General features: G+C 40.8%; 1 protein-coding gene across 2 annotated transcripts in view; it reads left to right on the plus strand.

The window, feature by feature from the left end:
- Nucleotides 1-25,504, plus strand: part of LOC128942753 (cadherin-6) — a 97,336-nt gene that overhangs the window by 806 nt on the left and 71,026 nt on the right. The gene's annotated exons all lie outside the window — the stretch shown is intronic.

Below are 25,504 nucleotides of genomic sequence, written 5' to 3' on the forward strand. Positions count from 1 at the left end.
GCAGAGCGAGCAGATCGGGGGACGTTACAGGAATTGACAAATGTGAAGTCTTTTATTTGATAAAAGAACGGGTTGAGGAGTGCTGGAGGAGGTGGAAGTAAGAGGGTAGGCGTGTAGGCATTTTTACAGTAAAGAAGTTGGGTAATTGCAGAAAGCAAGCGCTGAATTTGGTGGTGTAGTAAATGTTTCTAAGGAGCTGGTAACATACTTTCTGTGTCAGCTAGGTTGAACTATTTATGTATTCATATGTAAGTAACACCTACTTACATGCACGCACAGGGAATACAGTTTGCATACTACATCTGTGTATTCTTATGCAGAAGGTCGAGTCAAGAGATAAGCAATAGCAGTAGAGGTCAGTGGCTGTGGAAAGGAGTCCTGTCACTGCTGCAATAAAATCCATATTTTACGGAGAGTTAAATGCAGCACTTTTTAAGTGCAAGTGGATGGTCACCTAAGTAACTCCTGATGACATTCAAGGTTCGAGAAGTTTAACGACCGAAATTACTCCCAGCACGATGGCACAGCTACTACTTTTATACAAATTGAGAAGATAGGGCACCTTTTCCCTTTTACTTGTGTGTGTTTTGGGATTTTAAAGTTCTGTTAGCCGTGCATGAGAGATTGAGTAGCACAGATTACTTACAGAGTGTAAGGTCAGTCCTTTCTCCAAATTTATTGTTCTTCTAGCACAGCTGGAATAAAGAGTACAGTTCTTGTCTATTCAGGAATCTCTGAGGATGGACTGTACATCCTACATGTGTACCTCATGATCTACATGGATGAACATTTATGCAAGGAGAACATTTCAATCAAGAGCAAGGTTATTTCCATTCCCTTTTGTCACAGGACCGTGTGTAGTAGCATTCTGGAAATGACATAATTCCAAGGGAATAAAATTGCTTGATCGTGCAGACCTCTTTGGTTTTAATCAAAAGAGACATAACTCTCCCAGTCAAGATAAAGACTTATCTCCTGTATTTGCTGGGCTGAAATCTCTATTATGCAGACAGTTCTTTACAAAAGTACTTGCATGTTACTTAAAACATTCCATAAAATTGATTAACATCTGTTCCTGAGCAATATAATGCTATGGGTAATGGTGCATCCCTGTTCATTTCTTTTTTTTCTAATTCCTGTTTAAAGGCAATAAGTTTGCATGTCACAGGAGAGTCGGGTAGAGCTCGGAGGCTTGTGATCAAGATTAAGTAGATTCCTTTATCATGGATATATACAGTTTTAAAGGCCTGGCAGCAATGACACAATTGGATAGCTCCTTTAAAGAGCCCAAACATGCTAATAAAGCCTGCAAAGCTGAATCTCTTTTTCCTCTTCTCTCAGATGTTATCTGACACAGCACCAGTAAATATATAATCTCATGCTTCTGGCTTTCAGCTGCACCATAATCTTTCTGGACATATTTCTGGTGCTTTGCAGTTGACTTTTGATCTGAGGGAGGGAAGAGGAAAGCAGGCAGTCTTTTCAGAATAACGTAATCAGAGCAGTAATACTTTTCTTTCTCTTTTCTTTTTTTTCCCCTGGAAAATGGCATTGATTCAGTCCTGTTGTAGCTCTCTGCAATTATCCTTTGCAGCCATTTAAGTAACTGGGGTCCCCGAAGGGACTTATTAGTCTCTCTAGGTATTTTAATTTTCACACCAGTTCACAGCTCTTGCATATCTCCATGCCAGCACTCTAAAGATTATATTTATAGACACGGTCATCATTTTCTAACCAAGTTGTTCAGCTAGAAATGGCATCTCAACTTCTGACTCTTCTCTCCCTTCATTCCTCCCTTCTAACCTTGCACAGCTCTTCCACGCAAGCAGTAACCTGCCACTCAAGGCAGCCTTCCCTTTCATAAAGTTTGCATTTTGCCATCTGCTGTTTCAATAATATTTAGTTGAGAGACTTCCTTCAAAGCAAAACATACACATGTTAAGAAGTGTGGGGTTTTTTTCCCACTGCTTTCTGCAGAAGATCTCGAAGCTAATGTGAACTTGATAGAAGTTATGAATGTGCCTGCGTTCTCACCAGCTGAGATCCTTCTCTAAATGAGCAGCCCTCTTCTCAAGGGCATACTGGATTCCTCTGGGCAGGAGCCTCCAGTCCACTGTCCCCTCGAGTGTGTTACATTTTTGCTTTGACTGAAGAAGTTTTCAGCAAGCTGATATGCTGCTCATTAATGGACTACTGCCATATTTTGGGTTTGGAAGGAACCACTGTTGGGTTTTCTGGTGGTTGCCTGTGTGCTGTGTGGGGGTCAATCAACTATATCTGTTGTTAAATGAAATGATGGTCACTGCCTTATGCTTAACTGAACTTTTCAGTGTATCACCTTCCCTTTGTTGACTACTTTTAAATTCTGTTACCTTTCTAGTGCAATCTTGCAGCATTATGGCTCAAGATGTGCAGGAAATTACTTGTGGATCTCCTTGGAAATGGTGGCTAATTGCTGAAATAAAAGGTAGCTGAAATCTATAAAAAAGACTGGGTAGAATGCATTTGAAGCAGCAGGCCCCACTGTGATGGTGCCTCATCTTACATAATGGTTACAATTCCTCTAGTGGCTCTGCTGCAATTATACCAGAATGAAGTAGAATTGGTTTTCAGTATCTTTTGATTATCATAAGCATGTGGGAAAGGCTTTGCCTTGGAAGCTGGGTGTTAAGGAGACTTTCTCATTAACCCCTTGAAGACCTAGTTAGCTGCAGTAACTGTTCCTGTGTCTTCAAAGGCTTTGCATCATTTGGGGTTTGCTTCGTTTTTCCTTTTTCTTTTCCTTATATAATTTCTTGGGTTTATAGCTCTTAGAAACAGGGCTGATAAACTCAGTTGTGGTTATCCTGACTGCCATGGTGGGGCCAAATGCAGGATCTTTTCAATGTGAGTCTATAAAGTGAGTCTCCCATCGTGTGCACAAAGTGAAGAGTTCTGTGGCACACAGATCAAATCTCTTCTGCTGACTCTATACAGAATTCAGTTTGCAGTATGAACACCGTTCTCTAGTTTAAATGTGTTCTGGTTGAGATAAAAATCCAGTAGCAGCTGGTTTGCTCATGCTGCATGCTTAGTCATGGCAGACCTTTCCAAGGGGTCTGAAAAAACTATGCTGTGTGAGGAGAAAGGTATGGCATCTTGCCCTGTTTCATTTGGGATGGGGAGAGATGAACGTTTAGTATTAAATGCAGCTTTTAGTTGTCTTTATTGCTTAACAAAAGGTACACGGTAGATTATTAGTCCCTGTTTTAAAAACACCCTTGAAGAATGCATAATTAATACAAAACATCAGCAGAAAAATCGTCCTCTCTGGGTTGTGCTGTGAGTGTTGCTGCAGTGGAATTAGGTGGGGAAAGTGCTGGATAAAAGCATTTTTAAAGTTTGACTGTGAGTACTTCATAGCCAATTGTGCTTTCTATGCCATAAATCTCAGCCTAAGAATCTCTTTTTGGTTCTTCCCCAATGACTAGCTGGTATGTGCTGGGAGTCCATCCAGGTTCAGGTTCCTAAGCTTCTCTAGGGCACTGCTGTGTGTCCTGATCCTGATCACCCATCATCAACTTCCCCATCCCATTTCAGGCAGGTTTATCCCTCTTTGTATCCCTGACCATCTCCCTATTTGAGATGGGGCTGGCTGCTACATTGTATTCCACTTTATTTTCCCGTTGTGCATTTGGCACTGAAAGGCCCAAACAAAGACTGTAAATATTTGAGTTTATGCTTTTGTTTGTTTGTTAGCAAGAGCATTCCCATAAGAAAATAGGATAACTGAATTTCAGGAGTGTTTATAGAGTGGTGTGAACTAATGTTATTGGTCAGTACATCCAGTCTTGTGGAGCTGCCTGCTCCTTGAGTATTTTTCTCTCTCAAAACAAACGAGAAAGGATAGTTTCCTCTGGAGCTGCAACCCTCTGAGCACATGGAGGATCAATGCTGATGGGAAAGAGTGAGGGGAGCCTGTGAGCCCTGTCAGGATGAAAAACATTCAACTGGCATGGTGTCCTTCCTGAGTCTGGATGTTGAATCTCCAGAAAAAATCTTTAAGCAAAAAAGTGATTGCTTAACTGTGATGGTGCCAGAGCACTTGATAGCACCATGCTGAAACATCCAAGATAGAGTGATACTGCATTATCTTTCTTCACACCCAGCCACAAGACACCTCTCCATAGCCTCCTCTGCACCAGGCGCATAGACAAAAAGTGCATATACATTTCCATCTGGTCTCATTCGAGAACACTGCCAGCCTTGCTATGCTTTAAGTAACCTGTTCAATAATGGCTTTATTCTGGCATTGTGGGCAAATAATTTATGGGTTAATTAGCCTGTCTTGTCAGGATATGCATATATATTTATATATAGTCAGAAAATTCTAGTCAGAATATGACTCTTGGATTTCATTTGCAACATAAATACCCATCATAGCCCCTCAGCTCTTCCCTAGTGACACACCGCAATGCACAGAAGAGAGCACTTTATGAATGAGATCCGTCCTGTACTAACTGGGTACCATAATTCCTCTCAGCTAAACTAATTTCATTATCATGCTGTAATGTTTACAGCTGCCTCTGAGATAATAGGTGGTGTATCTTTCCAGCATTCCCACTTCTGCATCTAATTGCAGAGTCAGAGCAGGAGGACCTAGGAGAAGGGTCAGCAGGAATTGAAAACTAGCACAAAAATTAAACACCAGTCAAGTTTCCCCAGGTACTGCAGGTTCATGCCTGTCTGGTGGAAAGCAGAGCTGCCTGTTCCCTCATTACAATTGTCAGCTAATTGCTTTTATAAGCACAAAGGCTGCTTAATCAACACGATCATTACCATGTAGCTCTGCTTTGTTGTGAGAGTGGCACCAAACTCAAAGAGAATACTTGCCTCTGATGGTAACTCCACTTAGCAGTGAAGGTCATGGTGATCCAGACTTGCCTGAGAGGCCCTGGAGTGGTGGGAGAAGCACTTGTTCCGGAGGGCCCCAGCTGGGATGCTGGCACTGCGGCACTGGGGCCAGCCTTGGTACTGACAGGCTCACTCCAGGGAAAACCCTCTCTCTTAGAAAGATGTCTCCTCCTCCCTCATCCTCTTAGATCCAATACCATAGCAAAAATAATTAAAAGCACGGTTCCTTTTAGTTTTGCCCTGAGGACTCAGGTGAAATCTGTTTCCTCACTGAATTGATTCACTTTGAGTGCCTGATGGTTTGTAACTTTGGGGTGTCATTAGTCTGGCAATCATTGTTTGACACAAGTATCTTCGTGGACAAAAAGAACATTATATAGCTTATTGTAGTCTGCCAAACTCCCCCCAAGAACCCACAGATACTCTGTGCACATTTGGGAGTTTCACTTCAAGTAAGGGACAAGGTGTAGTTCATTGACGTGAGGCTTTCACTCAAAAGCTGTTCAAGTATTCCAGAATTCCACATTTTCACCACATGGCCCCACTGTGAGGCTGGCCTGTATAATTGGCTGTGTTTTACAGCGGGGGAAGCGAATCACCACGAAGGTGAGTGACTTGCCCAAGGTCACAGGAGGAGATCATAACACAGCAGGGCTGCTGAACCAGGATCTTCTAGCAAGTACAGCTTGCATTCAACCCACCTGCCTCCCTCCTGCTCTCTTCAGTTGTTGTAGCTGATCAAAGAATGGATGGGAGGAAAAAGTCAGATTTGGCTCTCTTTTTTTCATCCAAAAGAAAGCCAGTTATTTTTCTCAAGGACTCCTTGCATCTGCTTTGACACTCTCTCCCCAAAGGATTTTCTGGATATTTTTTGCTTGTTTGTTCAGCCATGTTTTCTGTGGTGAGGAAGGGGGGGAAGCTGAGTAGCTCCAGAGCTGTCTGAGACAAGGCTGAGTATCTTATTCCCAGGAGAAAGTAATCTGAGCTGTCCCCAAGCAAGGTGGCAATGACCTTACTCTCTGCTTTGGCCGAGTTGGACTGGCCACAGAGTTTCTTTACCATTCCCTGCCTCATACATTCCCACCTACTTATGCCTGTGGGAGAGAAGGGGATAAAAAAGAAATCTCATAAAAGGCTGTCTATTCTGCATGCTGCTCCCTGTGGTTTGGGGCAGCCAGAGGTCATACCACACTATCTCTTGTTCATGTCCATGCCTGCATGAATTCATTTCAAAGCACCCCTGCTTTGTAAATATCTAAGGAGTAGTATTCCTAGCACATAGATATGAAGGTGAGTCAAAGGGAAGCTACTTGAATGAGGACATGGTGTACACCAATACCCCTGACACGGGTATTGATCTTAGTGTAAATAAAATAGAGGGAGAAGTAGAAAAAGACACATAAAAAAGACACATTAAATTTAAAAGTTATGTGGCCAGTTTAGATCGAAGCAGTACCAGGTCCTGAGCTCTGTGCCACCTACTATGACCTAATGTTTTTGGAGCTGGCCTGACAAACTGATCAAGCTCTACAAGAATTCAAGAGAGCCTATTTCCTCACTTTCATAGTGTGAAGAGTGCCCTGGCAGATCACAGAGCAGGAATATATAGAGGTAGAATCTCTTTCAGGGAGCAAATTTCTTTTGTGAAATTGGTGCTCAATTTAGCTGTCAGGGCTGAAAGGGAAAAAGATGCAGAAGCAACTCTTAAGTCCACCAGCTACATCCCTTTAAGCAATTCATGCTGTGCCAACCAGTTTTATAAAACCCTGTATTTCATCTAAACTCCATTTAAGTCTAAATAATATGAATGCTCTGCTATGGTATTTCCCTTCTCACTGCTGATAATTACCAAGTTATTTCTGCCATAAACAAAGCATGCTCTTCTCTCTGACTTATCATACCTGGTCCCAGAGCAGCTTGCTTTTAAAAGTACCAATAAACTGCACTGAAGTCTACAAGGTTGTTTGAATATTTGAGTGTTGTTCTGGATCAAGATGTCAGGGTTTGTAATTAAGTGTTTACAACTTTGCAATTACTTTCATGGTGACCACAACACAACTGCCAAATGTTTGTATAATTTGTATCCCTAAATAATAGACTACACTAAATGAGGATGGAAAGAAAACCTGTGTAAGGAATAACCATCATTTCCCGATGATGCCAACAGATGATCCCTGGATCATCTGTACAGCATGGAGAAGGATTCTCTGCAGTCTCTGTCAGCTCCCATCAGCAGTTGCAGGGGGCATAGAGAGGACTGGACTGAGATTTTCACTTCCTGGCTGTTTCTGCTGGCATGTAATGAGAACATCCTTCCTTTGTGCAAGTGTCACTGCGTATTGCATCTCTAAAACCAATTCTTAGCTCAGAATCTTCCTCCTGGTGTTTGTGTCTTCAGGTCATCTGCACTTAAGAGGAAGAAGAGCATAAGCATCTGAAAACAAGCTGGCCCAGTGTATCACATTTTAATATTTACAGCCATCAGCACAATTCTGCAGACAATCTAATCTCAAGCAGCTTTGAAATTCAGTGCTTTTCAGAGCGGTGTTTCCCATCAGAAACAGAAGTGTGCACTCTGATTTATAGGAAGGATTTCTGTTCCTCTTGGAAAAAAAAAAAACAAACAACAAAACAACACAAGAGGCTCCCACTTTTCTCAGCACATAATTTATATTGCTATTAAATGAAATGCATTACCATACTGTAACATTGTAAGGGTCTCTTTTGCAGGATTTCTGAAGCAGCTTCTCATTAATCCACCGTAATTCATTTGTCGGATATCTCAAAGCTACTTGATATTGGAGTTACCTTAATGTATGACAGAGTTTTCCTTGGCAGCAGGTTGTAATTTCAACCAGGCTGGTAAATGTGAGGTCAGAGGCTTGTTGCTGCAAATCTAGAAGGTTAAAATATGCTGCACATCCTTCTTCCCTGTTGCAATAACATCCTGAGTCCTGGATGAGCAAAAGTAAATACTGGAATTATTCAGTAAGAACAAGTTTCATCCTCTTGGAATGGTCACTTAATATTGTGTGTTTTGTGTCTATTGCAGAAGTATTTGTATTTGTCAAGCTGGCATTAAAGCAAGCCTCTGTGTGATGCAGACACCTCGGGCTCAGATTTAGTTTCGAGCCCTGACCCGAGCAGGAGCAGGGATCTGTTACCTCTCCGAGGCTGTGGGTCTCTGTGGAGGGAGCTGCTGGAGCTGGGGTGGTGCCTGGGGGGGTCACAGTGTTAACAGCAGGATCCTGGCATGGGCAAGCAGGTATCCCAGCACTAGGAGCAGCCAGGAAAATTACTTCTGAAGGTTGAGCTGAGCAAGGCAAATGGAAAGACTAGCACATATGAGCAGCTGCAGCTTCAGTGAGTGATTGACTGGGGCCAGATTGGTGCAATCCGAAACACCAGAGGTCTTTTGCTAAATCCCACAGTTAGTGTGCTTTGCTGCAGGTGCTGTAAAGTACCAGATTATGGCAGCAGCAGCAGCAGTTTCCAGCTCTATTAATGGTGGGGCCAGCATAAGCAGGAGATATTCAACCAGTTAGTGTTCAAGTCCTGTTTTTCACTTCCTTCAAAGATGACATGGTGGAATGTTTGATGCTTTTTTATATACACTACTGCTGGTAGTGCAGGACTCATGCTCATTGCAGCTTTATTTCCAGGATATGTTGCATAAAGGTTAATGAGGGCATTCATTTCAGATACCACCCAACTTCCTGTGTTCTCCTTCCCTGACAGATTTCTCTTCTTCCATGGGAATGTTATATACTTGTCTGTTGTTTTATAAGATACTAATTCTTTGCTCAACCCTGTGCATGTTCTAATCACAGAATGTTTTAGGTTAGAAAAGACCACTAAGATCACCAAGTCCAAGAGTTAACCCAGCACCGTCAAGTCCATCACTAAACCTGTCTCTAAGTGCCGTGTTTCCTCAGGAAGGACAAGGCACACCAGGAAGCCAAAAGTTCAAAAGACTTCAGTGTGTTGGAAGTATGTGTTTGTTGTCGCATTGTGGATTCATCATGAGGCTGGATGAGCTCGCTCTTATGATTGCTGTTTTATCATTGACTCCAAGCTGCCCAAAACAAAGCAGAGACCAAGCAGAATTCATCTGCAAACTGGGATAGGATGAATTATCACAGAATATTCTGAGCTGGAAGGGATCCATAAGGATCTTGAAGTCCAGCTCTTAAGTGAATGGCCCATACAGGGATTGAACTCACAACCTTGGCATTATTAACACCATGCTCAAACCAAATAATTGAACTGAGCCATTAGAAATAAGTTGCTAATGCAAGCAAGATTGACTTGATATGCTGCCTGAAATGAGATGTTAGAGATGATAGGGAGGAGAGAAAACTTTTAATTTAGATGGAAACAGGACTGATTAATTAAGCAGTAACGAACAGGGAACCTTGCCTTGAATTGATATGAGGCTTGCAGTGCTAATTTAACACAGAATACAGCTTCCAATTTGTTATTAAATTAAAATGGCTTTTAAAATTGTTTACTTTTTTTTTCCCCTTTTCTGTTTCTGTGTGGCAAAATGATTATTCTGGCTAGTTAGATAAACCAATCAGAGAGGCAGAAAGTGTAAGTTGAAAGAGGAAAGATTGTTCTGTTGTGTAATTAAGAAATATACACTAATATCCATGACATCATGAATAAGCACTTCAAAGTAGTGAGTATGCTCTGTATTGCATATTAAATGAAACAATCAGTATGCTAACAAGCTGCCCTGGACATACACTAAAAAAGACATCACAGTTCAGGAAATGATTGTTTCTTATTTTTTACTCTAAGGATCTGCTCACCTGACTGACAAATAGTATTAAGAAATAATGAGGAAGAAGCATTCTTCCTTTTCATCCTTTCCTCTTTTCTCGGAATTTTCAAAGCAGTTTTAATTTTGAAGACTTTGTGGTTACTCCACACAAAGGAGCTTTTTCTACCCCAATCAAATTATATGGTGGAAGTGTGAGAGATTGTATGTGATAGACAAATCCTATGGAACAAGAGGGAAAACAACCTTGTAGCAACATTGCTTTTTTTAGTCTCAAACAAAATACACTCTTGACAGGAATGATTCCTTGTAATTTATTGTAGGATAGCTCAACAGTAGCAATTTGTCATGCGTAGTTATGTAATTTGATGGGTTCATTTCTTAAATGAATTATGGATTATGGATTACCTCTGTATATCAACAACAGAGCTGTATCTTTTATGTAAATATTCCCTCAACTTTTTCTTCTTCTTCCAATCCATTTTCCGTCATACAGAGATGACTTTTTTCCATCTAATCTTTCAACTAATAAGGTGTTTAATAATTTAGCAACCTAAAAAATGAGCATATTTCAAAGGAGTTAGTATCAATGGTAGTGTAAGAGCCTCAGGCTACAAAAAAGTGGATGAGGTTACCAAAGTTTTAGAGTCAGGATCCCAACTGTCTTTCTGCTTCAGGCAGCTATTTTATTAAAGTTGGTATTAAACAACACTGCCTAAGGTCTGATTAACAATTTATGACTTCCTAAGAAGGATTAACAGAGGCCTATCATTTTTATATTTAAATCTTGATTTGCATCTAAGAGAAATCATACCCAGGTTTATATTTTCATTATTTATTATTTTTAATATCATTATTATTATTGCTGCCTCTGAAATGTTATTTTTGTGAATATTCCAGGCACCAGTTTGTTGTGCTGATCTGTTGGTACCTCATCCCCACACATGTCAGAGGGATGACTTGCTTCTTGCATCCTGGGATGGGCTTGATCCTGCAAAGCAATGGCTTTTGTCTCATGCTGGGCTCAGTTGCTCTTCACTGTCCCTGAAGTCCATTGGGACAGGATGATCTGCAGCTGGCAGTCAGGCTGCAAGACCAGGAGCTGAATGTTGTCCAGCTAACATTACTTTGGGGAGAAAAATCCAGATGTAAAGGATCAAAGCTTGCCTGACATACCTTCCCAGAGGGGAATTTTCCTGTTTGACATTCACTTTGTGCAACCAGTAGCAACTCCATCCCAGTGTCTCAGTTTTTTATAAGCCTCACAGTCCTGCTTATGAGGCTGCTTCTGGGCCACCTCTGCTAGGAGAGGAGCAGAGGGTGATTCTGCTGCTGTGTTCTGGGATGCAACAGAGCAGGAGCTCTGTTGTTGCTCTTTGCTCTTACAGAGGCAGCCCAGAAAGAAACATGCTACCCGGTGGGAAAGGGGTGAGGGGCAGATATCTAAATCTGCTGGCCAAACTTTGTTCACTTTCCTGTACAGGGAATCAGGCCAAAGACATGCAGCTTAGTGGAGCAGAGTGGAATTTATTCTACTTCTGGCCAAGATGTTTTTTTATTATTTTTATTTTAATGTTCAAACAGAAAGCAGTAACAATGGCCTGTTCTGTTACCTCTTTTCAAAATGTCCTAATTCCCTCATTGACTGTCTTTTCCAAGTTCAGCTGCTTTAGAAAATTGTGTGGCTTTTCTTTTTTCTTCCCCAGTGCATTTCCATTTCTGATACTCTTCAGTGAATTTAAGACTCATTTCACCAAGGGCTGGATGTGGTGGTCATAGCATGTAGAGCTAAGGGAAAAGATTATCAGCTAGGGGCTATGAGCTCCATTGGCTCACAGCAAGGGAGATGGTATTTTGGTTTTCCTGAGCTTCTCTAGTCAGTAAGACACTAAAAGGTTCTGAAGAAATGTTGATATTTAAGGATCTTCTTTACTTTATTAGAACTCTCAGCATATCCGTGGTTTTCCTTATGATCAATAGCATGGTTTTTGTCTCGGTCTTAAGGGCTCTTAAGTTTTAAAATACTAGAGCCATAATCTGAAAACTGCTGGTTCTTCAGAGCAAAAACAAGCATTACTACATTCAGAGAAAGATTTCTCATTTTCCTGGCTTTTCAGGATGTGCTAAACTGAATTTAAGTTTTAGGGCTGCATTCACATTTCAATAATCTGCTGTTAGAAAGACTCCAAGAACTGCAGTCAGAATATTTTCTTGTGACACTTGCCTTCGGCCTGTGCTTGTGGGTCATTATTGACAGAGGGATTTAAACAAATGCTCAAAAGATTGTGCTGAATCAGGGAGCAGTACCTGAGAGGAATAAGCCCCTTAGATGCTGGATTAACAACACTCAAGGTTTCTAGCTTATTCTTCAGTTCTGGCTAAAATTTTATCCAGTCATATTCTCAGTCAAAAGAGGAGAAACGAATATTATTCCATTGACTTCCAAGGAGCTGTAATGATAAATAGGAGCTGAAAAACCAGACCAAGGAAGCAGAAGAAAATGCATGAATAAATTATCAACAGTGGACATGCCCAGGAACTTAGAGCAGTCAGCTCTCCCCACTTTCTCTTCTGTCTCTCCTATTAAAAAATCCTCAGCCACATATCCGGAGAGCAGGAGCAATATCATGGGACTTCTGTGGCCAGAGACACAGAAATCAACTGTGCAAGTGGATAGTTCATACTTAATCTGTGTGGTGAATTAGTTATCAAATATATTCTACAGCAACACATGTTTATTTGTATGACATTAATGTCCATGGGTCCTAATTGTGGGAAACAGTGCTTTAATCTAATAGAGTCTCAGCTGGCAAATATGTTCAGAGAAATCAGACTTAGCTGCAGGATTATTTGACCAAAATATGGCTAACTTCACAGGAAATCATATTAGAAGAGAGTGGTTAAGTGAGTTCTACCTTATAATAGATGTGTAAGTTAAACATGTCAGCTACACTTTTGTCCAATTAAAGCATACTTATTAAAAAAGATAGCTGAATACCTGCAGTATTGTGATTCATTCTGTAGCCACTGAAATGGTTTTAAAGTCTTCTGCGCACAGAATTTGCAGGTGAGGTCTGTGATTTTTCACTCACAAAAATGGCTCCCTGGTTCCCTTGAATGAATCAGAAATAAAAAAAAAAAAACAACACAAAAACAGACCGTAAGACAGACACAAGAATGTCTTATGTGTAGGAACAGCATGGTATCAGGCATAACACAGAATGTCACAGTTCTTTAAAGAAAATAACAGAAAGAAGTAAGAAATAAAAAGTGAGGTACAAAATGTTTGCTGGGAGTCACAGGAGACCATACTATGTGACTTCCATTGTCTTCAGGATAAATTTTGCTCTGAGAATGACATATCTTTCCCCTGTATTTGTGGGTAGGATTGTTGCCAGGAAAAAGACCTCTTCTCTGAGCTTTGATTTTCATTTTATTCCTATTCTGTGACTACAATCTTGGAACTACATAAGCTGTTCAACCTTAGTCAATAGCTACTTTTTGGTTATCCCAGGTTACCTTCTGCAGCAAGGTTAACAGAGTTTGGAGGGAAAGGTTGACTGTGTCATCACAGTTTGCAGATATGGGTGCGGTATATCCATCAAAAGAACTACTAGATGAAAACAGTCTGTCAGCACCTGGTTTGTAAACATCTCTCAACATCTGCTTTTGGATGCTCCTAATGAGTTGATTTCCACCACACAACAGTGCTCTGAAATGTTCTCATGTGGACATCAGCTTGCAGCGGAGTGTCAGCTAGCCGGAATCCAAACATAAAGCCAAGTACCTTCCCATTTTGAAAGTTTTGCAAATGGTCTCATCTTGACATGACTGAATGAGGGAAATATATAAAGTTGTGATCTCCTAACATCTGCTCCTGCCTTATTTTCTGACTCTCTTCATAACGAGCAGACACCCAACCCTGCATTCACACTGCCGGCTTTAAATGGGTTACTGGTATTCTGCACTTTGCTGCTTGAGTCTTTCTGCAGCTTCAAGCCAGGTCTGAAATGTGTCCCTCCAGGTTAGCTTGCATAAACATAAAGCCCCAAATTAGCATTGCAAGCAACCATTGCCCTCAAAAACCAGTAGTTTTTCTGTGCTCAGTGCATATTTGCCATCTGCTAATGCATTAAAAAAAAAGAAAAAAAAATCTCGGCCAAGACCTTAATTTGGAGTAAATCCATGTCTAACTCTAGTAACTTTAAGGAACTGTCATTGCCTTTACCAGCTAGAGAACAGACCTCTGTGACTGCAAAGTAGATGATGCTTTGGAGCATTTGGGCTATGTATTGTTTCTGCCTGCCTGAAAGAATGCCAAAAAGACAGAATATGTTTTTACAGAGGTAGTTTTCTGGTTGTTGTCCACTGTGCAGAACGAGGTGTGTTCCTATACAGTGCAAGTCTTCTGTACTGCTTGGCTCTAGGCACAGCTCACATACCTATGTGATATAAATACTCAGCTTTGCTTTCTCAGCTCTAACCCTTTCCCATGCAAAGTCAGAAGCGTGGACACTGTGCCAAAAATAGGATGCTGAATCCTAGTTCTTTGCAGAAATGATCTCTTTAAAAGCCACAAGCAAAGAGGGAAAATGATCTGCAACCATCTCACACGGTAAGGGATATTTTGGTTTTTCTTCTATCAGGGGAAAAAGCCCCAAATAAAATAAAAGACTGTAATTATAACATCAGTTCTTGTAGACACAGGAATGAACATTTTACCCAGAGTCCTGCTCAGGACAAGTACTGTGTGACTGTCTGGCTTGTCCTATACCATTACTGTTCAGGCCACTGGCACTGGAAAAAAATACAGGATGTCAACACAAGAAATGTAGAAGGGTAAGAATTCTTAGAGGAAATGGTGGTATTTTACATCTAAAATTCTGTCTATCTTTAAAAAGAAAAAGAGGGACTCCTAGAATTTTTTCCCCCCCGCAGTATGATGGATTGATTAATCACTCTGGGGGAGTGATATTTTTGGACAGAATAAAATACTCTTCAAAAGTTTTAAGTAATGCTACCTGGACAAGGTAGTTCAGTATGAGTGTTTTAAAAGGCCTCACAAGAAATTCTGCATCTTTATTTCACAGCTTGCCCTCGCTTGCCTGTCTCTTTCAATAAAGTGTTACTCTGCCATTGAGGGTACCTGGCTTGCTGGATGGTGTCACACATCTTTCAGTACATTGATACCAGTGTAGTTGTTATTCCTCAGGGGATTGGCAAGCAAAAGGATGTTTGAAAGCCCTCTACCTTCAAGGCCCCCACTCCAACCCCATCTAGAGCAGATGCCAGCAGTCAGAAGCACCATTAGTACCACCTAATGGCTCTTCACAGGACTGTGTAAGCAAAACAAGTATTTTATTCCCTTTCATACAGAAAAAAAAAGATAAATAGTAGTGGGTTGTACTAATAGCATCATCTGTTGAGAACTTTGGTAGCACTGGCCCATGAACCAGAAGCAGAAGTGGCGTGGAGGATGGCACTGCCAAGTGATATCTAGGCTCCTGGGTGAGGTGGGCTGAATAAACTCTCATTGCTGCTGTTTTTCCATTATCTGTTCTGTGGACAAATAAACCTTCAAGCTCTGAAGCTGACAGTGTCTATACTGCAGAAGCATTGCACCAATAAAAAATTTTAAAGGGAAAAAGAAAAAGGACATTCTGAGGTAGCTGATTTATCATGGGAAAATGTCCTGTACTTTTGGGCCCCTGACTTGCTCAAAGAGCCTGTGGCCTGTGTTTTCTCATATCTGCAGAGAACTACAGGGAAGTCTCTAATCTGAGGGTGTAATTCACTTGTCTCACATTCTAGTCATACAGTGAAAGACCTGCAGTATATAAATATGTACCTGATGTATTTAGGCTACATTTTTAAATTTGAGTGTAGAACTTTGAGTCTTGATATCTCCTCTGATGGAGGAGGAACAGGAAAGGAGCACAAAAAATACAGTTTTGCAACCACCCATTAGAGACCACTTTTTAAAGAAGGAATTGGATAACTTGAGGTTTGAGTGTCAGCGCCCTTCCTTTCATGAGTGAGCTCATGCTGAGTTCAATTTTTTTTTTCCCTAAAGTGCATTTTATCACTGCCTTTTAAGGTCTTTATACCCCAGAGGAGATCACTTGCAAGTTTACAATGGAAAATTATTTCATGAAGCTGGTGATGACTCACTGGAATAGGTATTTGCAGACCTGGACACTGGGGTTTGAGGATTGTCTGAGTGCACAATCTTTTTAGATATGCACCCCAACAGAAGCACAGGCATATACAGAAAAAGACTATGGCATGTAATTGTAAGTAGAACTGATTTTTGCCCTCACACAAATAGATGTATATGTGTCTAGAATGCATGTATCTGTTCTCCCCACACAGACATCTTTTTCTTCCACTTATATCCAAGTCAGATCTATAACTCAGCCTTAAGTTTCAGTTAATCAGACAAGCACATCAGTATTCTTCCAAGGAAAAAGAAAAGCCAAACCCAATGAAATTTATAAAAGGACATGATCCTGTTTTCTGTCATTTAGATTGTCTGGCCGAATGACAGAACCTACAATCACTCTTAGTTAAATTGAATTATTGGTCCCCCACTCTCCACCAGGAGATCCTGGTGACATTTTCAGTGGACTTCTATGAGTTTGCAAGGCTGAGATTTTAACTCATAGATTTTAAGGAAATTGTCAGCTTATGTGACTAGAATTAATGAATATTTAATATTTTAGGGTTTGGGTGGTGTTTGCTTCTTCTGAAAATTTGTTGTGTATATCATTCCTTGTCTACTCTTAGAATTTATTTCCTTAAAGCTCTGACCTGTTAAGGTAAGAATGTTATTAAACATGGATTTTACTAAAAAAGTTAAATCCTTAGCTCATGCATGTGAAGAAGGCCTTGAAAACATGAAGCCTACCAAAGGAAAAAAATATAAAAGAAAAGTCTCAAGATATTTTTAAGTCAGTTCAGCTTACGATTAATTTGGAGACTTGGGGTTCGCAATATAGTAAATTTAATTAAAAACATTTATAATTTCTTGCTAACTAGTTGCTTATTACCAGCGAACTGAACTTATAGCTTTCTGGAGCTAAGCATATTTCAGGACTCCATTTTTGCATCCCTGTGGTCTCACTAGTTCACCCATGTGCAGCCTGGCCAAAGACTCGTGGATGCCTTGGTCACAAGTAGCTAAATAAAACAGAAATGTATTAAGTAAAGGTGAATGATAATGACTGTAACACTTAACACTTGCACGTTCCTCTGTGTCCAAGTGCTTCATAAGCAGGAACTAATTACCATACATTCAGTAATAATGGTATGTTCAAAGAGTTGTTAAACTGTGCTCTTCTTGAAATAAACTGCTGTGCTGGGAAAGGAAATCACTAAATTACAAGATAAAAGGCAGCATCTTTAGGATATTCCCTCTGTAACCTCATGCACCCAGGTCCCTCCCATGAGAGGGCACACATCCACATTTTCCCACTAACACCTGCTCGGGAGAGGTTTGTACCTTGCCTTTGTTGCCTTTGCTTCAGCTTTGTTGGTGCAAAGGGGCTGCAGGGCTACAGGAACTTCTGCCTTTGTCTCTTTGTGATAGGACACAGAAACAGCGTTGGGAAAACATTTTTTAATGGCCATGGCTTTAAAGAAAGCTGACAAACCCCTAAAGCATTTTCAGTTACATATTGCAGAGCAAGACAAAAAAAAATCTCTTTGCTGCTCTGCTGTACTGCTGTAGCAGAGTCATCCTGTGTTTTCTCCTTGAAGTATGTGATGTCACCAAAAATTGATTACTTGGGTAAAAAGAAATAGGATTGCAGGGAAAAAACAGATTTGTTATATTAACCTGATTATAGCTTCAGGTAATAGATAACCTCGTGCTTTATTTTGTGGGGAAAAAAGATAGCTTTTCTAAACACCTAAAAAATTACACATTTTTAATGAAGTATTTAGAAACAAAATAAAAAGCATTCTCCTTTTTGTTTTGTTTTTTGTTGTTTTTGTTTGTTTGTTTTGCATTTGCTTACTTGTAAGAAACCTTCAAGGGACAATTCACATTTTAATATAATCTTTTTTTAACTTTAGCCAGTAAGCCTTTCCAGGAAGGCTCTGCATGAGAGAGGTGGTGGCAGATGCTTTCTAAGAGGTAACTAAATGGTGCATGTTGTGCTTTTTCAGTACTGAGCTCCAGGCTCTGTGCAGCTGCCCTGGAGCTGCTCCTTGGGGGTGCCAGGACACGGTGATGCAATTGCTGTGGCCCCTCAGGGAACTAAGGCATTTTGGATAAGAGGGATCCTACAAAGTGTTAGGCATTAAACTAACTTTGGAAATGAACAGGAGTTTCTGTTGTCTTGGCCATGCCCCCAGACAACATGTTCATGGCATCCCTGAGCTTGCCCAGCACATGTCACTGCAGGCAATTTTGCCTTTCCTTGTAAGGGATGGTGTGGAGATGAGCTTCCTATCCATGGATGCTTCAGGCATGGATGTTCTTAAAAAAATATACAGCCACTAAACAGCAGTGGTGGATATCTTAGTTACAGGAAATGTTCATGGTTATGGAAGAACACCCACCCCCAACTTTAGTTTCTTGACATTAAAAATTGATCTTGAAATACCAGCCCTGTAAAATCCATTGATCAGTCCTTCTAATGCAAGAGATAAGGCATTCCTGAACCTCTTCAGTGTTTATAATATAGATTTAGTGAAGGTGGATGTTGCAAGTTTCATGGGTGGTAACAGCTTGGGTTGTTTTCTTTCTGCTTCTTGTTCTTAAAGCAGCATTTGATGGCAGTTTCCCTGGGCTAAGATGCTGAATGTCTTTTTCTCTTCTCAGCTTTCTAAAAATTAAGTGTAATTCAACTCCTGTGAACGATAGCCTGCAGATAACGACCTAGCCAAAATTCCAACTGGAGCTCATTTAAAGAGGTCATTATTCCTTTTCATTAAAAAAAAAAAATAGAAGTTGGTGCTTTCTGATTGTCAAGGAGTATGAATTCTTTTCTCATTGATCTATGTTCAGTAAATCCCATAACTACGTGAATTCTAAAAGTCATTTTTGAAGGTATTACAGCACAATTTTTTCACAAATAATGTAAAACCTTATCCTTCTTTGTCTTTTTTATTTTTTTTTTCAAAACTTTCCTAAACCAGTATCTATTTGACCTAAGCTTTCACAGTTATCAAAGCACTAAAAACATGGAAGTTCTTAGATTATTGGCAGGGTTAGCATAGCTCATGATCTATTTAACTAGAAGAAGTTAATTTTCTAAAATGCTGATTTACGAAAACAATAGCAAACAGAAGGTGTTTACAATCAGACGAGGGTAATACATTAAAAAGAAAAAAACCAACAAAGCAGGGTCAAAAGCAAACAAACAAAAAAAATCCCTAGCTACCCAAATAGACTGTGGAAAATGGAAATGATTAAAAAAAAGTCTCTGATCAAAAAAAACATCTGCATGCTAATCCTGGTGTTTTCAAGTGGAACAACAGAGTAAGAGGAAAAAACCCACACATTTAGAAAGAAATGTGAGGAGCAAACAAAAATATAATGATGAATGGAAAAATAAGACCAAGTCAGAAAAATTCAGAGAAAGAAACAGATTGAATCTGCGTGTTCTTTCACAATAGAGCTTCTGCTGGTGGGACTGCATATTCAGCAGTGTGAATATTATAATTAAAGAATGTCAGCTCAAGCAAAATGTTTTAAAACCTTCCTATTAATAAGCAGATAAACTGCTTAAAAATACTGATTACATTAGGAAAAAAGGGAAGTGTTTGGGTTTTATGTTTCCATTCCTTTCATCTGCTGGAATACATTTAAATAGCAGATGTCTTTCCCAGGCAGTGTTTGACGGCGGCAGTGTTGATTTTGATGCCGAGGTGATAAGACCATCTCTGCGGAGGGGCTCAGTGCTGTGCTGCAGGTCCCGGCGCTGGCTGGTACCTGTGCGAGCGCCAGGCCCGGCGCCAGGCACAGATCCCTCAGCAGCAGCCCGTCAGCAGGATGGATGAGGTGCTGCTCCGGCGGGGCTGGGGGCTCTGCTCGGCGCCCTTGGCTGCGCTGCCCTGCGGAGCTGCGGACAAAGAACACGGCTCCTGGGGATGGCAGGCAGCGAGGGCTGCGCAGCGCCTGGTGCCGGGCTGGGAGCGGAGCAGGAATGCCTGACCTCCCTGGAGCTGCGAGCTGTGGATGCCAGGTCAATGCAAATCTCTCTCCTCTCAGGAGTCTGGAATTTCTCCCCAACTGCGTTGCAGTTCAAGTCGCTGCTTCTTTTTGTACAGGCAAGGCAAAGCTATGAATGTACCGGACGAGTGCAAAAAAAAAAAATATTTTAAGCTAGAGTGAGAATTAACTCTAGTTCCCTCAAGTTAGCCTAGACAAGCCCAATCTTGCAAATAGTTACACACATAGATAATTTTAGAGAGACAGTCTTAAACCCTTACACGTATTGCCAGTTGCTTATCATTCAGAGATTTAGGGAAGATCTAATCATTACATGCAATGATCTCAAGGAAGATCATGACAGTGTAGCTTAAACCCACACCTTCTTATGACTCTTTAAGATATTTTTCCAACACAAATAATTCAAAGCTGTCTGAACTGTGAAAAAATAGCAGTTGAAAAATAGCTGCTGATGTATATATTCATCCTAGGCTCGAAGGAAAACATTTGTCATTTGGAAAGCCACTCTGAGCTTGCTTTTTTAGCACCCAGAAGTATCAGAGTATCTTAAGGTTTTGTCAAGTTCTGCATGTGAGGCTGCAATGCACTTTTTTCCCCATTGTGGCCAAGCTCTGTGTTGTGAGCAAGACAGTTTACCTGAGGTGTCATTACAAAGCGTGAGAAAATTGTCATCATAAATCATCAATGTGAAAATAGAGACAGCCTCGGGAGTTGCAGGATTTCTTCCAAATTTTACTTCTAGCTAAGAGGAGAACAGTAAGCTAGCACTAGGTTTCAGTCTTTTTTAGTTGCTAAAGTGCTGTTCTGCATTTCCAGGTTTCCAGAGAGTCACCATGGCAGTCACACTGTTAACCTAACCTTGAAGAGCAAACAACAGCACCAGCAACAGCCTGGTTATGAGTCTGTAAACATTACCTCATCCATTTCAGAGAAATTTTAACTCTCTTCCCCACTCCAGACAGTGACATACAAACTGCCCACTCCAGTGTCAACTGTTTAGAGAACAAAAACTTTTAACGTTACAAAAACCAATTTTAAAAATTCCAGAGTAATAAAAATGCACATAATCACAGTCTGGTGACACCCTGATTAGGCACTTTTTGAGTCAAAGACAAAACTAAATAAATGTTTCTTGCTGTATATTGTATTTAGCTTTCTTTTGCATAGACATCTCAACAAAAATGACAGAAGTTTCGAGTTTGCCAAATGAGTAGAGAATAATGCATTCCACTACACATTAGTGTAGCAGAGCTATGTGATGCAATATGATGAACATCTAGATGAACAAAAGCTTCACATTTAATGGGTAGGGTTAGGAGAGAACAGCATTTAGTTATGGCAGTTCTGAGCATAATTCTCCCTTCTCATTCGTTCATCCAGTTGTTGACTTTCCATGCTGTAGTAGTTTTATGGTTTTGTATTGGGAATTTATTTACCTCATGTTCACGGCCGGTCTCTCTTCCTTCTACAGTTTGGTCATCACAGTTTGGCCATCACTGTTTGGGCACTACTTCTTGCTGTGTGCTATCTGTTTGAGGCTGCTTATTTAGAAATGGTTAATTGTCCTCAGTTCTTATGTCAGGGAAAATAACAATATTTTAACTGTATTAAGCTCCAACAAATATTTCACTTCATGCTAAATTCCTTGCTTCCAGCTGAGCTAAAACGCTAAAAAAACCCCACCCTTTTTTTCTCACAGTTCAATAGTTTACTAGGAAATTGTGTAAGGATTAGCTGTTTGTAGTTTAAAATGTGTATCAGTGAAGGAGATAGGAGGGTTGTGTGTTTGTTTGGGGTTTGGGTTTTTTTAACACTGGCCATCCTTTCCCTTTCGCTCTTAAATTATTTGCCGATATCCCATCAGAGCACCGATTTAATTATTTTTTCCCCAAGTGTCGGCGGGCCGGGCCTGAGGCCGGGTGAGTCCCGGGCCGCTGCCAGGCCTGGAGCTCCCCCGCGTGGCGGCCGCGGCCCGAGCGGGGCCGGGTCCCGCACCTCCCGCCCGGGAATAATGCTGCGCGAGTCCACCGGAATTTCAGCCCTGCGAACATCGGTAGTTAAACGTGCACCGAAGCACCGTTTTCAATTTTTATTTTTATTTTTATTTTTTTAATTGGAAGAAACTTCTCTTTTCATCTATTCTGCCGTGCGTGGTTTTGCAAGGTTTCCCCCCGGAGCAGTGAGGAAGAGGAGCTAGTCCAGAGTGTAGTGCAGTCACACTGGGGAGGCCTGAGTTCCCCCTTGGGCTGTGCCTCGGCTCCAGCCCCGGAGGGCCCGGGTACCACAGCCCGTGGGTGTGATCCAGGGGATGCCAATGCCATGGCAATTGTAAGGTCACATCCCCTCACAGGAGAGGAGCCTCCATGCAGGGAGAGCTGACAGAGCAAACACAGCACAGGCAGGTAGTGGGGGGCTGAAAACACCCCCTCGTTCTATTGAGCATGAACAGGGGAGGCATTCAGCCAGTGGGACAGGAGGGCACCGTGGAAGTGGCTTGGAAGGTTTTTGACACCAGCTGAATGTCATCATGCTGCTACCAGCAATTGCAATTGATAGAGCACAGTATTAAGTTTGGTGCCTGGACAAACTCAAACTATTCTCTACTGAGAAGTAAATGAAGTGTGCTTTGTGGATCAGCAGCACCTGTGCAGACCTCGCTGTGTTCGAGTGTGGGGACAAAGACTTTTCCATCTGAAGTCCTGTAACTGACCTGGTCTGAGCCCTGCAAAGCCCTGCCTCCACCATCTGACTACAGCCCTTGCCTGAGCTAGCTCCTGAGCACAAGTAGTCACAAGAGCTGACACCATCAAACCCTTCATCAAGTTTTTCAGTGTTATTCTTTCAATACATATAACAAGGCAGCATACGTTTACCTGGATGCACTGCTGCTTCTCACAGCTTCAATTTACAGCTGCCGAGTGTCATTTAAAAAATCCTGGCTGTTGAATCACACATAAAGCTCAGAGCTTAGAGATTTTCCCTCAAACATCCCAACCTTTCTTTACTTTTTACTACCCATAGTGAGAGTATTGAAGGAGCAGTATATCATGCTCAGTACATTATGCCCATGTTTAGAGTAAAAGTGCAGTAATATGGACACAATTTTGCCTATCCATTTCTATATGATGGTTTCTTTTACAGCTTGTTAAAGCACTGATCCAATTGAGTTGCATTATGAGGGACTGAAAATGGGTTAACAGTTTAATGAATAAAAAAATCAAATACCAAAAAAAAAAAAAGCCCAGCTTCCAGCCAGCCAGGTCTGAAATATCAATCCTTGGCTTTAAATGGTTCTTCTATTGTTACTCCCTTTCCACATTTAGACTCTGTTTGCATTATTGTAGATTTGCACTATTCATCTAGTATAAATCTGCCCTCACTCAGCCCTGGAAAGCTTATTCCAAAATAGGTGAATTCACAGACTGAGCAGAGCATTCCTAGCAATTTTTGTATTACCTCCCTGCAGAGAGTGTAAGTCAGGACTTCATCTAAAATGTCCTTTATCACCCTGTTGAATCCCTGCTGTGTTTAGCAGCTGGCACAACTTAAAATAGCCTTCAGACTACGCTAAATATTGCTGAATTTCTAGTGTACTTTCTAGTGCTATGTTCCCATAGCACTAGAGGAAATCATTGGGGACACTGAGTCCAGCTCTTCCGTAAGAACAAGTCTCCATGTATTACACATCTAGTTTGTGGGAGAGCACAGTTCACCCTTCACCTTATCCTGTAGCCCACCTGACACCTGAAGTATAAGATGCAGAAGCAGTTTAAAAATGGCAGAAATATGCAGTAAAGGAAAGGAAGGGATCAAGGCTATGACCTGGCAGAAACTGACAGAGAACTAGTAATATATAAGGATGTCATAAAGCCACCTTTAACCTTACCTTTGCTCCCCAGGCTGCTTTTTAGCCACAATTTAGCATGAGTCAGGCTCCCCTATGCTACTTCTGTGCAGTGTCAACTCTGTAATCCTTTCTAGAAGTCCAAGGCACTGACAAAAAGATCTGTGGGACTCATTTTAAAGCTGGAGTGCTTTACAGCCATGTAGGAGTTTGTGCCGTGTGGTTTCTGCTGAATCATGTAACATTATACTGGTGAGCTGAAAAATGCATGATAAAATAGGTTGGTTTGATACTGGCCAAAAGCAAGATCTTCCTCACCATGGTGATGTATGTCCAAGTCTTACATTCCTGTCCAAGTCTTACATTTCCCTTCTGAAATACAGGAAATACATTGTTCTAAAATCTTTGACATGACAATAATGACTTAGGAGTGCATTCCCTCAAACCGTACCTATACTTTTCCTACTTCCTCGCTACATTTCCACTAAAAAAAACACCACCATAGGCATAGTTAATATCTGATTAATTTTTAGAGCCCACTGAGAAGGATTGTGATCCTTTCAGTCATTCTGGTTTCTTTTAATGAATAATTAAATATATGAATGTGAAATGGATTCAGAAATTATTTTCAGGAGCTTGAATTTTACTTGCCAGCTTTTCTGCTGCTTATTAGTTCGATTGACAATGACATGTTATTGCTCACCCAATAAACTTGTATGCAATGCTGACACAGTGGCAGTGTTTTTTTCATTTTTCATTTTCCCCAAGAAAGGAGCAGTGCAAAAGCAATAACAATTTATCTTCTTCAGAAGTCTAGGTGTTTGCAAAAGTCTGGAAAAGTTTATATCCTCATTTAGCAGTATGCCTACAGCTTTGTGTTGCAGTGGAGCCAGAAGAGTCAAATAGAAAGACATGTTTAAGAGCACTAATAGGAATATGCCCAAAAAAATAGTCTCATCAGGGCACACATAGCTGTTAGAATAAGTGATAACAAGGGAAGGATCTTAAAATTTTCTTGTATATGAAATACAGCAACCAGAAGGTCTTGAGGAAGGACTAAAAAAAAAAAAAAACAACCTGTTAGCAGTATCTGTAACATGCAGGAATCCTGCCTCCGCTTCCATTCCCTTCTCTCCCTCATGTGCTTGCAATATGTTGTAAGGGTGCAAGTGTGAAAACGAACACATACAGAGCTACTTGTAGGCAGTGCAGAGACACTTGTAGCTTTTCTTGGTGTGTGTACTCATTTTTGATCGCCAAACATAATAATTTGGCCATTTTCATTGAATTAGTTGGGCAATGGAGTTTGCATCTGACACTTTTTCTTCCCTGAAATCTTACAAAGGTATTAGAAGTTATGGTCTCATCTGAGATGGATCACTGGGACCTAATTGTCCCTGTAATCTGAATATACTTTACACTGAAAGTCCTCCTTATACACATACTAATATACTCATGTACTGTCACCATTCACTCAAATAAAACCTTGTAAAAATCAGTTTTATATAACTATATGGATAATTTCCATATAGATATGAATTTTTTGACTTTTATAATAAAGCAAAAGGTCTTATACTGCTTTGTTTGGTGGACAGGGAGTGGATAGTTTGGTAGGGTTTTGTTTGACAGGTGCATATTGTTCCACATGTTGTCTGGGCTCGGCTTGTCTTGCATGTTTGTGCAACTCTGTGGGATCAGCAGAGACAAGCATTGTTTGTCAGATATCTGTGTTTCCTTGGTTCTCATTCACATTGCTGTTGTAATTCTTGCTGTGCTCTACTCTTACAGCTGCTTTGCAGAACCT

Source organism: Melozone crissalis, unplaced genomic scaffold, assembly GCF_028551555.1.
Source record: "Melozone crissalis strain CALT ecotype California unplaced genomic scaffold, PUWL_Pcris_2 ptg000042l_1, whole genome shotgun sequence".
Lineage (NCBI taxonomy): Eukaryota > Metazoa > Chordata > Aves > Passeriformes > Passerellidae > Melozone > Melozone crissalis.